This window comes from Dinoponera quadriceps, unplaced genomic scaffold (genome assembly GCF_001313825.1).
Source record: "Dinoponera quadriceps isolate SergipeBrazil2010 unplaced genomic scaffold, ASM131382v1 scaffold2076, whole genome shotgun sequence".
Lineage (NCBI taxonomy): Eukaryota > Metazoa > Arthropoda > Insecta > Hymenoptera > Formicidae > Dinoponera > Dinoponera quadriceps.
In genome coordinates this window covers 187,014-200,256 of record NW_014556116.1, presented here as the reverse complement: position 1 = coordinate 200,256, position 13,243 = coordinate 187,014, and the positions used below count along the sequence as shown (strand labels likewise).

The following is a 13,243-nucleotide window of genomic DNA, read 5'->3' as shown; positions in this document are numbered from 1 at the left end:
TGGCAGAAGACCAGTTCGGAATTTGTATTCTTTATTCGTAACGTATGCGCCTCACGCCGGGTCGTAAAGATATTTCACACGCGCCCCATTCGAATTAATTCTTCGTCGCCTTACGATCCCATTTCGAAACTTACACCTGAAGGGTCCTCGGCGCACCTTTCTTAAGCTTCTTTACCTGTCCGCTCGAGCGTTAATATCTCGACATCTAACGAGCGCTCGGTTGCTCGAGAATAGAACGATATATTATATTCGCCCGTCCGATAAATATTTCCGTCGATATACACTGATCAAAATGTGTGTATCCGAAATCAATTTTTCATACTCTCGAAATTTCTTCGAGCGAAATTTCACCTGAAAAATCAAATTATAACTACGAGACTTACATTCTTTTATACATTGACAGAAAAATATAGTAATTATCGAGGACAACAACATCCTTTTAAACATAAAAATAATGAAGAAAACAATGTTTCTAGCAAGTGTTGTAATGTTAATAACCTTATGCTATCTAAGATCTCTAATGAGTCACGTTTTCCCTTTCTGCGGCGTTCTCGCCGCGAATCTAATCCCCGCAGGATCTACGGCTTTCCCGATGACACGCCAAGCTCACCTAAGCTCTGGACGAAGCCTTAATTGTTTATCCGAGGGAAAAAGAGTACACCCTAAGCGTGCGCAGAGAGACGGGTATAATAATTAGAATTTACGCGTGTACGGCAGAAAGCAGGTTTCGCCCGGCCGTAATTTCTCTCGCCGCGAAGTCCGTCGGACAATTCGATCGGAATAAATCGCGACTGCGTGACCACGGGGAGCCGCAGCAACAACGCGACGCGCGGAAGGGTCGCTGAACCTTTATTACGCGCGGCAGCAATTTCTATTTTATGGCGCATAAGCTCGATCGAAGCGACGCTTGATTGCTCAGCCGAATAACGCGCCGGGCGTTACGACAATAGCGTCGGGATTAACATGGCGTTAGCGTGCGCGGCCGGTTCTTAAATGTCGATGAGAGAGCTTTTTTTCATCGATCATATTCGCGAAAGAGAGAGAGAGAAAGTGAAAGAGCGACGACGCTTGGGAGCTCCGCGGATAAAATTAATATCGGCCGTCGTAACGTCCGAATACTGGGCTCCGTGGCTGTCTAATGGGAAAGTTTTGATGAGATTACGAAGTACGGCGGCGGGATGGGGCAGAGGAGATACTAAAATATATAACTCGAAACTTTAATATCGGGGTTTATTGATTAGTAATACGGGGTTACGGCAGCGTTATTCACGCGCGTCCTAAGCATCTCTCGATCGCGCGAGATACCGGGTCCAAACCATTTGATCGGAAAGCCCGAGATGCCCGGATTCGAGGAACTCTAATCGAGAGGAGAGTTCAGCAGCCGCTGTTTAAAAAGTCAGCGTTTTCGCGATAGCTTGAAATCGGCGGCGTGACGCGATAAATCAGCCCGCTTTTTCGGTCAAAGGATTCGAGGTGCTCTTCGCTCCCCGTTCTCGTGCGGAGGGCGCGCGTAATAAGGGTGCGCCTTTCTCTCTCTTGCCCTCCCGCTTGCGTGCTGCCATCGTCGAATTTCCACTTTCCGGGAGAGACAACGTGTCTCGCCCCCGGATTCTCACCCTCTCTCGTTCTCTCCTCGTACGCAGATGCGTGGTTTTCACTCTCCCTTCCCAACCATCGCTGTTTTACTCTCGATTCCTCTCTCCCCCTGCGAACAACACCCGTTCGTTCTCTCTCTTTGCTCTGTTCGTTCAAAGCTCGCTGCTTCCTTTGCACGCGGACCAGAAGAGACCCTTGTGTAACGAATCCGCGCTTTTTTCGCCCTTTTTTCCGAACGAAAATATCCACTTTTCGGGGTGAAAAGCGTGCGCACGCACGCGTTCCGGAGCAACTCGAAGACAGAGAAGGAGAGATGCGATGAAAAAGTGCCGTAGGCATGTTCATACGAGAGAAGAAGGGCGGAAGAGAAAGAGAGAGAGAGACGAGCAGACTGCTAGATTTGAAAAAAAGTGGTTAAAAATATGTAAACCGACATCCGCGAGATCGGTAACACGTGGAGAGAGGAAATACAGAAGGGGGAGACAATGTGTCGTCGGCACGCGCTCTCTTCTCGTCGCCGTTGTCATTGCCTCTCGGTGCCTGCCGGTATCGAGGATGTCCTGAGAGAGGAGGCCTCCCGCGAGACAAGGCGATCGAGAGCCGATATTTGTCTCTTCTTCCGAGGATAAACACAGAGACATGGCCTGTTCCGCAGGAAACGGAATTTTATCCTTCTTACGTTTCGCTCAATTTCCGCCAGCGCGGTCATAGTTTTACTCCCCGCGTTATCGCGAGAGGGAAACAAGATATATAATAATAATATATAATAAACGGTACATAACAATAATTTCTGTGTACTCGCGAATCCGGAAGCGATGGTAAAGAAATCTACAGTTTCGGGTAAAATAATGGAAGGGGAGAAGGAGGGGGTGAGCGGCTAAAAGCGTACGAAAGCGTTTCGGTCTTCGAGCGACGTCGTTACTAATTATCGGAATTAGCGGCGCTTATTTGTTACGTAGAGCGTGGGAGGGTAGGGATTAGGGGGCTTTTAGAATGTTTTGAGACTCGGAAGGTGTGCACGAGTGAGAAAGAGAGGACAGGACTTTATAGCGGGCGTGGCGGGCTCCTCTCGCGGAGGCGTTCGAGTATTTTTAGTTGTTTGATGCCGGCACGCGCCGCTTTTTTAACGACGCGCGGAAGCATCTGCCCTCGTTTAATGTCTCCCCGATCCACACACGCCCGGCCGGCGCACTTTGTTGCCCGCGAGCACGCGCGCGGGCACGCGCGGCGGTTTATTGTCTACGCTGGAAAATGGGATTGAGTTACTCGCTTGTGTCTCGGGGAAAAAGCGCCGCTGGTAACGTTTCCTTCGCGCCGCGTGTTGCTTTCCCGACCTTTCAGGAGCCGCCCGGCGGGACGCGGGAGGAAAGCGTTCGGATCGCCCCGGTAGTTAATTTGTCGAGTCAAACGAGACGACGCTTTTTCTTTCTCCCTTCGTCGTTCTCTCTCCCCTCTTCGTTAATAATGCTAAGCGCGCAGAAATAAAATGACGATATTCATCATGAAATTAGCAAAGAGGGTTGCCAATAACGACAAGAGTCCGTGCGAAATGAGAGTTGCAACTCGAGTATCGCTTCTTGAGAGCGGTTCTCCGAGGCGGACGCCGCAAAGATCCGTAAGATTCCGCAAGTTCCTTGTATTATCGAAACGCTCGATGAAGGAGCGAAGACGATATTTAACTACGGCCGCTTCGGCGGAACAAGTTCACTCGGCATAATCGTCCTCGATGACGATCGTGTCCTGATAATTGTCCCGATCGATGGCTTTCCTTTGCGAGGAGGAGGCCAATTATCGTCAATAGAGTTGCCAAAGAGCTGCACGGAAGGGCTGTCTCCTGTTTCCAGCCATCTTAATTCATGACGTCAGAAGCGAGGGAACCTGCGCTCATAATTCTTGCGAGAGTAGATTATTTCATTTCAACGAGGCAAAATTTCTCTCGAAATATTTTCGGAAAAGATTGCAAGTTGATCTATGCTCGCGAAGGGGAAGGTATTCTTCCGTCCATACCCGGGGTGCAGCGTCATTTCGTCACGGGGCGACTGTCTCGCATATGCGATCCATAAAGAGGCGGCCGATATTTTTATTGCCGTGCAGCTTGCTGGATTGGCCGGCCCCGACGACGCCTTTCGCGTTAATGCGAGCGGCCGCGCGGAATCTCATTCGCGCCAGGCGCGTAATAAATTCCCCGTCGGCTATCATAGATTTATCATAGTCACGCACTCGTGGCCGGCCGTCGATAATTGCCGGATTGTGGTCCTCGGCCGGCGGAGGAGGGTTTGTCGTCGACGACGAGCGCCACGAGGGTGAGAAAAATAACGATTCGGAGCATTTTTCAGGGGGCGCGAAAGAGGGCTGTCGTTCACGAGGGAGAGAGCGCGACGATGGATTTTCGCTCGTACGTGACTCCCGAATCGTCGCACCTGCGAAAGAAAGAAAGACGTTCGCTTTAAGTAGTCGATCCACTGTTAATCCGCTGTCAACGACGCGTCTTGATTCGTCAGATTATAAAAGGGGGATGAAAAACGACAAGGTAGAAAGTGGCGGAATAGCATTGTTACTTGGACAAATGAATATTGAGAAACGAAGGAGGGATGGTGCGGAATATAACGTTTTCATTAGGTAAGAAATTAAGTCGTCGCGCGAAACTAGAATGCCTCTCTTTCTCTCTCCCTCTGTAGGATCATAGATCTTCTTAATCACCCTGGCAAACTCGGCACCCCTCATGTTAGGACTGCAATTGCACCCCCGTGCTTTTATTTCCGTGTGATTCGTCTTTGCTCCGAGCGAGCGAAGCGTGAGATTAAACATTGCCGGAACAACGTACAGATCGGTTGTTCGATGCATACGACATTACATTAACAATAATAAATTGACTGACCAAATATTTCAGGTATTTTCTCCCAAGTATTCTTCGTCGAGAAAGGAAAGACAGTAAGAATGACAATCGCGGTGTCGTGGAAAATGTTGATTTCTTTCCCGACCGTTTAAACGCTGCGCGATCTGTCAAGAAGGAATTCAGCGGTGTATATACGCGCGGCGTATCGTGAAAACGCGGCAGTGGACAAACAGGATTTCTCGGCCGAATGACGTATCGAATTTTATGCCAACAAAACTTCCGGCCGTACTTTTGTCCAACTGGCCGCGACGGCGGCGATATAAACGCACCATAGGCTCTGACGAAAAGCACCGTGGCATCCTCCCGGTGGCAGCCCTTTTGTCGCTCACAAAAGAGTTGACAAAACATGACAATCACAACGGTCATAAGTCTCATAACCGACGCGGGAGGAGCGCTCGAGAGAACTCCGCCGACAGTGTCGGGACCGACGCGGACAAATATTATTTTGACAATCGAGACGAAGAGCTCGGTCGAGCATAATCCACCCTTCGGGGCTTATCGCGGAAATTACGGAGGAGGATTAAGCGAACGTGGCTCTTCGATTGCGTGGTTGTCGGTGACCGATATTAAGTCGGAAGAAAAAAAACTTTCGGAGAGTTTATACTTAGAATCGTACGCTAACTAGAATCTGTGTAGATACACGAATCTATCATTATTTTGGGAAATTCCAAGAAGTTTTCGGTGCGGGTAGTTTGCGCGAAAATTTCGCGAGAGACTCCTCAGGTAGACGCGAATGAAAACGCGCGATGGACACGTTAAAAGCTTTCTTTACGAGGTCGTAACGAGGATCATGGCCCGCGTTTCGCGACGACGCGATCATAAACCGCATAATGTTGTCGGAGCGAGCGAGCGAGCGAGCAACGCAACTCACCTCACCGCACAGCTACACTTCGCCTCGCACCCCCGTTCCGCCATGACGACATAAAACATTTTTGATATACAGGATAGGGTGGCGAAATGGGATCTCCCCGAGTTCCTACCGATGACGGCCATTACCTTTCGACGGAGTAACGAGACTCGCATCGACGCGACGAAGCTAATAAAGATTACCATCGAATTCTGCAGCATAGCACGGTACGGTTACGCCAATTTGAAAGTGAGTTATTTTCAAGTTGACTTAAAGAATTGTCTATTTTTACAATCAGCACCCAGAAAAACACTCCAACCCCTCGTTACGCAGAGTCGCTTTCTTACGTAGCTTACTCTTAACTCTTACTTTTTACCAAGTTTTTAAAACTTTTTTTTAGGATTCGCTTGCGTTCCTTCCATATATTGTATGTATGCAAGGTAACAATTAAGTTGTCCAAGCAAACATAACTGCGACACCGTTACTAACGAAAAAATATAACGTCCTTGCTAAGTCGTAACAAAATGTAACCGTAACAGAGTTACATTCCAAACCTGAATCTGGGTCAAAGCGTCATTTTTAAGTAAAAATGTTTTTTCCAGCGGACGAGGCCGAGCGGATCAACATTTTTCCTACTTTTTGTCGTTCTCACTGACCTTAAAAAAAAGAGGCCTGGGCGAAAGAACCGTTGAATGCGTAAGAAGTCGACTCTGCGTAACGAGGGGTTAGAAATGTGAGCCGAGTGTTTCTGGAGCACAATGGGTGCTACGTGCTGATTGTAAAAAATAGTGCACAGTGTTAAACGACACTTTCCCGGTCCCGTCTAACTCTATATTCGCTTTTAACACAAGGTCACTAAAAAATAGACTAAAATAGCTGATCTGGAGGATCACAGGGTTGTAAACTGACCTGAGATAACCTGTTTTACTCGTTTCTTCTATCTCTTCTAACGGTACATTGTTCGCCTATTTATAGCTTTCACACGCATACAAACGGTATATTATCTCTTTATTACATTATCGTAATGCTAATCGTGAGAAAATAAACACAGCATTGCAGAATGTGGCGATTATATGTAATTACCGGATAATAAATAAATAAAACAGATTTATTTGGTGCGCTCGGTATGCCGAATGATTGAAAGCGGATCAGATACGTAAATGGAGAATGGAAGAGGACCGAATCCTGAGGCGTAACAACGGACCACCCTGCACGAATGTCGATTTAACAAACGAGCTGTATGTGCGTGCGTGTCTCCGGCAAATTGTCGGGGATATTTTTGACGTGCGGTGACGCAATCCGAAAATATCGTTTTTGGTGCATCGAAATCACACTCAATCGCGCCGAAGTGACGCGTTTCCCGATGGTTCGTGGTAACACATGCCAAGGACACGGATATGAATCGGAAACGCCGCCATATGTTTTAATTTGCGCTCTGATCTTGAGATGCGTGTTTCGCGCGTGAGACGCATAAAAAGTCGTCCCGGCTTACTCTCACTGGGGCTTCCTCTCGCTGTATAAGCGGCGCGCGTTCTCGATACCACCGGGATATCTCGGTAAGCCGTAAACCAAACAGGACTAGCCGGTAAACCACTCGGGGTGGCGTTATCTGTTTGCGAGCGCAATACGCGTCGAGATCGACTGGAGCTGGCTTGGCTTGCGTGTGTGCGTGCGTCTACCGAAATGATAATATTGCGACAAGGCTGCACAATATTTGCGTGTTCGCGACCGTCGGGTTTAAGATCCGTCTTTGTCTGGCGAAGAAAAAAATTCAAGTCTTATTATGAAATAAACTTACAAATAAGTTTTTAAGTAAGTAAATAACTTAAAGTACTTTTTTCCCACTGTATTTGATGCTTTAGACTTTTAATCGATTGAGCATATTTGCAAAATATTCCAGAAACTTTACTTTTCTTCTGGTAAGTAGCAAAAGAGATAGTTGAAACAAGTATAAATATTGTTTTGCATTATATATTAATCTATGCGTCAGTATTTTTCAGGTCAGTTAAAATGACATCTCACAAGCACGAATTGACTTTGTACTGGAAATTCGCCAGACCAGGTAGTACGTCGAGGCCAATAAACCCGTTTATAAATAATATATATCACTCTCTATTAAGCACAGGGTGGACTTCACTAACAGTATAGAAATTAATCTTCTTGAACACTTTCCTTTTAGACCCATAAAAAATGGCAATTGCCACAAAGCAGAATTTAAAAAAGTCAAACGTAAAAGTTACCTCATTCCACTGACCCATATAATCAGATTTTCTCAAGGTTAAAAAATACGAGAAATTAGCCTAGAGTCTCTTTTTATTGCATTTTCCATGAATTTTATGTAATACAAAGGCATTAAAACTGTATTTAAAAAACCACCATCCAACACTCACAGTGATGACAATAAGATTTTTATTCACTTTCAACTAAATTATAACCACTAGCTATCTCAAAATAAAAATTGTATCAAACATGTCCTTGAAAAAAGGAGAAATCAACTCTAATGTGACTAATGTGGGCATATTTGTTGGCATTTCGCATTTTAAAATATCTGTATGGAGCAAATAAATACAAACCGTTATGTTAAAGGAAAACCTGTACAATAAAATTCCATAGTAACTGCAGTCTCATCGAAAAGAAAGAAAGTACTTTCTCACGCGTTCGGCTTCGTATTATTAATTCTTTAAGCCTTTCTCACGCTGCGACATCAGGTCTCAGGGGATGTCGGACAAAACGGAGACATGATTTGCCAAATTGAAAAGGTTCAAAAAATCTTACAAAACGATTATTTTATGGAAAAATGTCGAGAACCCGTTAAATCATTAATCATTGACACTTTCGACCGAGTTATGACAAATCGTCCGTTCGTCGCGACGAAGAAAGTGTATTTCAAGTCACAAAACGGTGAAACGCTGAACATTCCTCAACGAAGAGTGAGGAACCTACGAAATGCAGAGGATATTCTCGCGAGGATATAAACTCTACGACGTGGTCGTTACCATGAATGAATGAGGAGGAGGAACGCGCTACACGAAATCCGGAAACTGAGTACCGGCAACCCGATACGCGGACCTTTTCACGGAGCGGAGCGATGAGATTTTCCGTATTTACGTAATCGATGCCACTCCCACAATAGGCGAACGCGCCGGAAGACGCTCGAAGAGGCCACTACAACGTCCAAGCCCAAATTGCACAAGGGACGGTCAAGCGGATTCGACATGTAGGTTGAGTAATATTATATTTGTTAATTGTGAAACACAATACCCTGCCGGGCGGCTCGTCCGCTGGATTTCACCTGTATCTACGCGTGGGAAATCGGTCCCGAGGGTGGCTGCACTCCTCGGCCATGCGCCTCAAGATCGTAGATACTGTCGTATTCCGTCGCGGACGAGATCATTTAATGCGACTCGAAATCACTTAGCATGGCGAAAGGCTTACGATGGATATTGATCTCACGGAAAGAATGCAGGAGTGGGTGAAAAAGAAAATATAAGAACCGAAAAAATATTCTTTAGATGTTTTTATCTTCAGTATATAAATGTGTTTATTGTGTAATGACGTATCGTAACCGGATAAACGTACGTTGAATCACGATAAACGAAAATCTGAGTTAAAATCGTATTATTATATGTAATTACATTTCCCAGAAATTGAAATAATTAATGTAGTTTATTTAATATTATAATCATAATTGCATAAACATACTCACTAAAATAAATTGCATCTGCACGATATAATCTAAAGGTCGTGATGGAAAAAGATATAATAGCGAGGGCACTCTTTGCAACGCGCGAGCGGTACAGAAGGGAATTACGTTTTGAAAATTATCGGAAAGAGCGCCCGTGAATGGCCCCTGTCCATCTCGAGCGCTAATCCGCCTAATTTCTTCCCCCGGTGTCTAGATAGTATTTCATCTTCGGCAAATCCCCCGAACAGGTAAAAATAGGGGTGAACCGCGGTAGGGGATGTTCCCACGCTTCGGGTTGCAAAACACCGATCGGGGCATGAGTGATGCGCCGCGGGCATGTTATTTTCGTGGAAACTCTTGCGTGCAGACGTCACTCATATCCGGTCGTGGACCAACCACTGTATTAAACGCTCTGGAAATCCTATTACTATATAATTTATCAGCGCGTGCTTCACACACGCAAAAACATCATTCGACGCAAACATTCGACGCTTCCACAACAGGAGGCACGAAACAAACGCGTTATGTAGTTCTTCGATGTAGATATATTATTACGTCATCTTCGAGCGGAAGAAATTTTCTGAAAAACGAGAAAATAAGGATTTCTCCTAATGTCGATTTTAATTATTTGTCATTTAAGAAGTGACTTTTATATCAGGATTATTTTTAAATCCTTTAAAAACGTGTTACTGAAATATAGATTTTAATCATTTGTAATTTTCGAGAATCACAAGTGACTTGAAAATTGTCATATTGAAATTTCCGTTTATAAATTCCGGAATGAGTTACTGAAGTATCGTATAATATTTTTGGGGGAGACCGATCTTCCGTTTATAAATATTTAATATATCTTTCACACGAAGGGATATCGTGCTTTTCCCACGTGCACGGTTATTCGTGTGTAAGAAGAACGCCTAACTTCTGTATTCCACGGCGATTCATCTCGGTCATCCCCTATTCTGACGCGGGAGGCAATAACAGTCTGGCGCAACCCTTTTCAGCGGGTCAGCCCTGCATCAGAGACATGCATAGTCTCTTATGTAAACGGCTATTCAAATATCGGGGCGCATACCTGTGCAGCTTGGGAACCCGGCGAGTCCTTTGAAAAAAGATGCAATTTTGAGAGGAAGGGCAACGATCGTTTACCGGATTTCATCCGCGCGCGTATCTGCGATCCGTGGGATCACCTCTTTCCACGTACACTCGACCAGTTTGCGTTATTCCACGGATCTGAATGAGCACCGTACCGTGGGAGTCGGAGTTACCGTTTCGGAAAATCTCGTAATATCCTATTCAGATTTTCGCAACCGTTTCACCTGCGCAGGGTGACACGTCGCGGATAGATTATTCGAGTGTGGGAATGCCAGATATTTCACGTTTCATCATGACTTTCCTTTACGTCGACTTACGGGGACTGTCTCCGCTCGCTTTTCAATATTACGAAAGAAAAGCGCATCATCACCGAAGATGCCACCTACTCGAATAGAAGTGTCGAGTCAGAAGCTAGCAGATATGTAACATAATCGATAATTCCGATAATCGTCGCTACCAATGCATAGGAGCCGGAAGTGCTTAATTTTCTTCTCGAGGCCTCTATTTGTTTTCCGCTTTTTACTGCCGGCTGAGAGTCTTGTCACGGCGCTGCGGAGACGACGAGAGAAATCGACTACCCCGAACGGTCAGAGCGACACACTCCCTTTTTAAAAATAGAACGGCTCCAAATGCGCGACGCAAAGTTTCACACGCAGCGTCACATGATGCCGAACCTGCGCTCTTGCTTCCACCCTCTCACGTTCATCCGGTCATTTTCCGTCCCGTCCGCTAAGGGGATGCGAGTCCTCTTCGGAGAATCGCGATATGTAAATACATGAAACACTATCCACAAACGTTCAATGAAAAATCTCTTCCTCATATGTCTTTTTTAACCAGTTAAGTGTGTTTGACCACTATATCCGTCATGCGTAAAATTTTGTTACAATTTGATATTTAAGTTCTGGCGAAAACTAAATTATATTCGTAAATTTTAATATGGGTAAAATGTTTAGAGGTCAAGACGAAATAAAACAAACAAATGAAAATTATAAATAATTTGAGTTGGATTTATAACTTCCTGAGAGCTAACTCGCTTGATTATCGCGACACACACTGGTGGGCGCTTTGCAAAGAGATCGCCACAGTTAACTGGTTGAGGATCGTCGCGATTAAGGGGGGGACGTTTCTCATGGTAGGTGATTTTTAGAAATTCTTTTTGAAAAAAACCATAAGACGTACAATTCGTTTATATTATCTTCAATATTAAGCAAGTTATAAATAATTTTGTTAGCGAAAAGTTGACGATTTTGCAATCAAAACGGCAGAAAAATGTTTTCGAACCATGGTTGTCGCTCCTACCGCGATGAAGTAAATATCTTGAATATTTAGATACTCCTTTAATGCGTTCGGAGGTATCTCGATACTTTGTTGAAAATGTCTAAAATATCGAGTTTTCGCAACAAACAAAAGCCCGGTGATTCATCGATCGATGTTAGATCAAACGAAAACCGACGACGGACCGGCTATCAGTGTTCGCGCCGACCGGCGTATGTTGCGCAATTATCACCTTCCTTCTATTTTTGCACGGTGAAGAATTTTTACAGTCGTAATAGGAGGATCGGTAGATTCGAGCTGGCCGAGAGCTCGAGACGCGCACACACTGGAAGGGACAAACCACATCTCGCCCTAAGCAAACACCCCGGCAGGGCTCGCGCGGTGCATTATGCAACCTGATGTAACCGCGCTGTGGATCTTTCCATCTAGTTTTTCCATCTAGAAGTAGTTGCTCGCCCCTCAACGGCGTCTCGATGTCTTCACTGAAATTGCGAATGCCCACTTTTTTAACTCGATGTTGTACCGTCGCACAAGGCACTTTGCTCCGAGATCGCTCGATTGTCCGTCGAATTCCATTCGTGATGGAGACAGTCGGAGAATTTTTACAACCGAAAGTGTACAGCCATTTCATCTTCGCGAGTAAGCTGGGCATATGCGTGGCTCGCGTAGGAAGCGACGTCCATTTGCTGGGTGTGGCGATATTTACTTCCGCGTACAAATTAAGGGGCGACACGAAAAGCATGAAATTTACGTCGGCCGCGCGAGTGACAAAACATTAATTTCATTTTTATTCCCTCAACTATTCTCACACGACGTAACTTCGCCATATTCGCACTGAGAAACGATCAACACAACGAGATATCGAGAGCGTTTGAAAATCTACGGCGCGTACTTGATCGAAACTGAGAAACACTGGCTCACTGATTTGATCGATGAAACGCCGATAAAACGCAATCGCCGATTAAGCCTTTCTCCCAAACTCGTCCGCCGTTTAAAGGCCGAGCCGCGGTAGAAAGGCATAACACGCGTATCTATTTAATTAAGATACTTAGGGCAGCTTGATGAAGGGCCGCGATGCCGTATCTAACTCACGCGATACAGTGTCTAATGCTAATAGGAAACACGCAGGTAATTTAATCACACGCCGTACGGTTGTTGATGCGTCAAATCGATTTTCTACCGTAAATACACCGATTAATATTTCCGTCCCGACACAATGATGTTTCACTACCAATTTTAGCGCAGCATGATGAATAATTCATAATCGCGGTGTCAAAGACGATTTAAGAGTCTCTTTTCTTTTTTTCTAAAAGCGTGGTGTTTATGATCCTTCTAAGGATACCGCTCGGCAATAAAAGAAGCGAAACGTTTGTTAATTATGGGACGTGTAATCAGAAGAAATCGTAAAAAGATATGTTCCTGTGAAAACTATATTTCACACAGTCCCCTATTTGTTTTGTATTGTTTGACGTAAAGCTAGATCCCGACAGGATAATCTTGTGTATTTTCGATAAAAATTATATTTATTGAATCCTTCTATTCAGCCTAATCCCAATACAAAAGTGACTTGGCGGAGTGAGTAGGATTAAATGGTGAGAACAGATACTCGACGGAACGAACCAGACGAAGAAGATAGAATAATTAGAAGAACGTATGGAGTAGTGCCGAAGCAGCTGGGGTTTAACCTTCACCTGTCCTCTTACCTTAACGCGACAACAGCGATTCGAAGATATCATCGGATCTACCTGCCAAAGGGTATCGCTCGAGAAAATATTTTAAATATACTGCCTACATAGCCCCCCACATTCGGGCTATTTATATTGACTATTGTTGAAACTGCATTCTTGGCAAC

The 13,243-nt window shown here is 45.0% G+C and overlaps 1 long non-coding RNA gene across 1 annotated transcript in view; it reads left to right on the top strand.

Annotated features, from left to right (window-relative positions):
- LOC106746627 overlaps positions 1-6,862 on the top strand; it is a 32,691-nt gene extending 25,829 nt beyond the window's left edge. The window contains exons 2-3 of the long non-coding RNA XR_001374608.1: positions 5,436-5,566; positions 5,942-6,862. This is a non-coding gene — a long non-coding RNA (uncharacterized LOC106746627). The remainder of the gene's footprint in view (positions 1-5,435; positions 5,567-5,941) is intronic.
- The last annotated feature ends 6,381 nt before the right edge of the window (positions 6,863-13,243 follow it).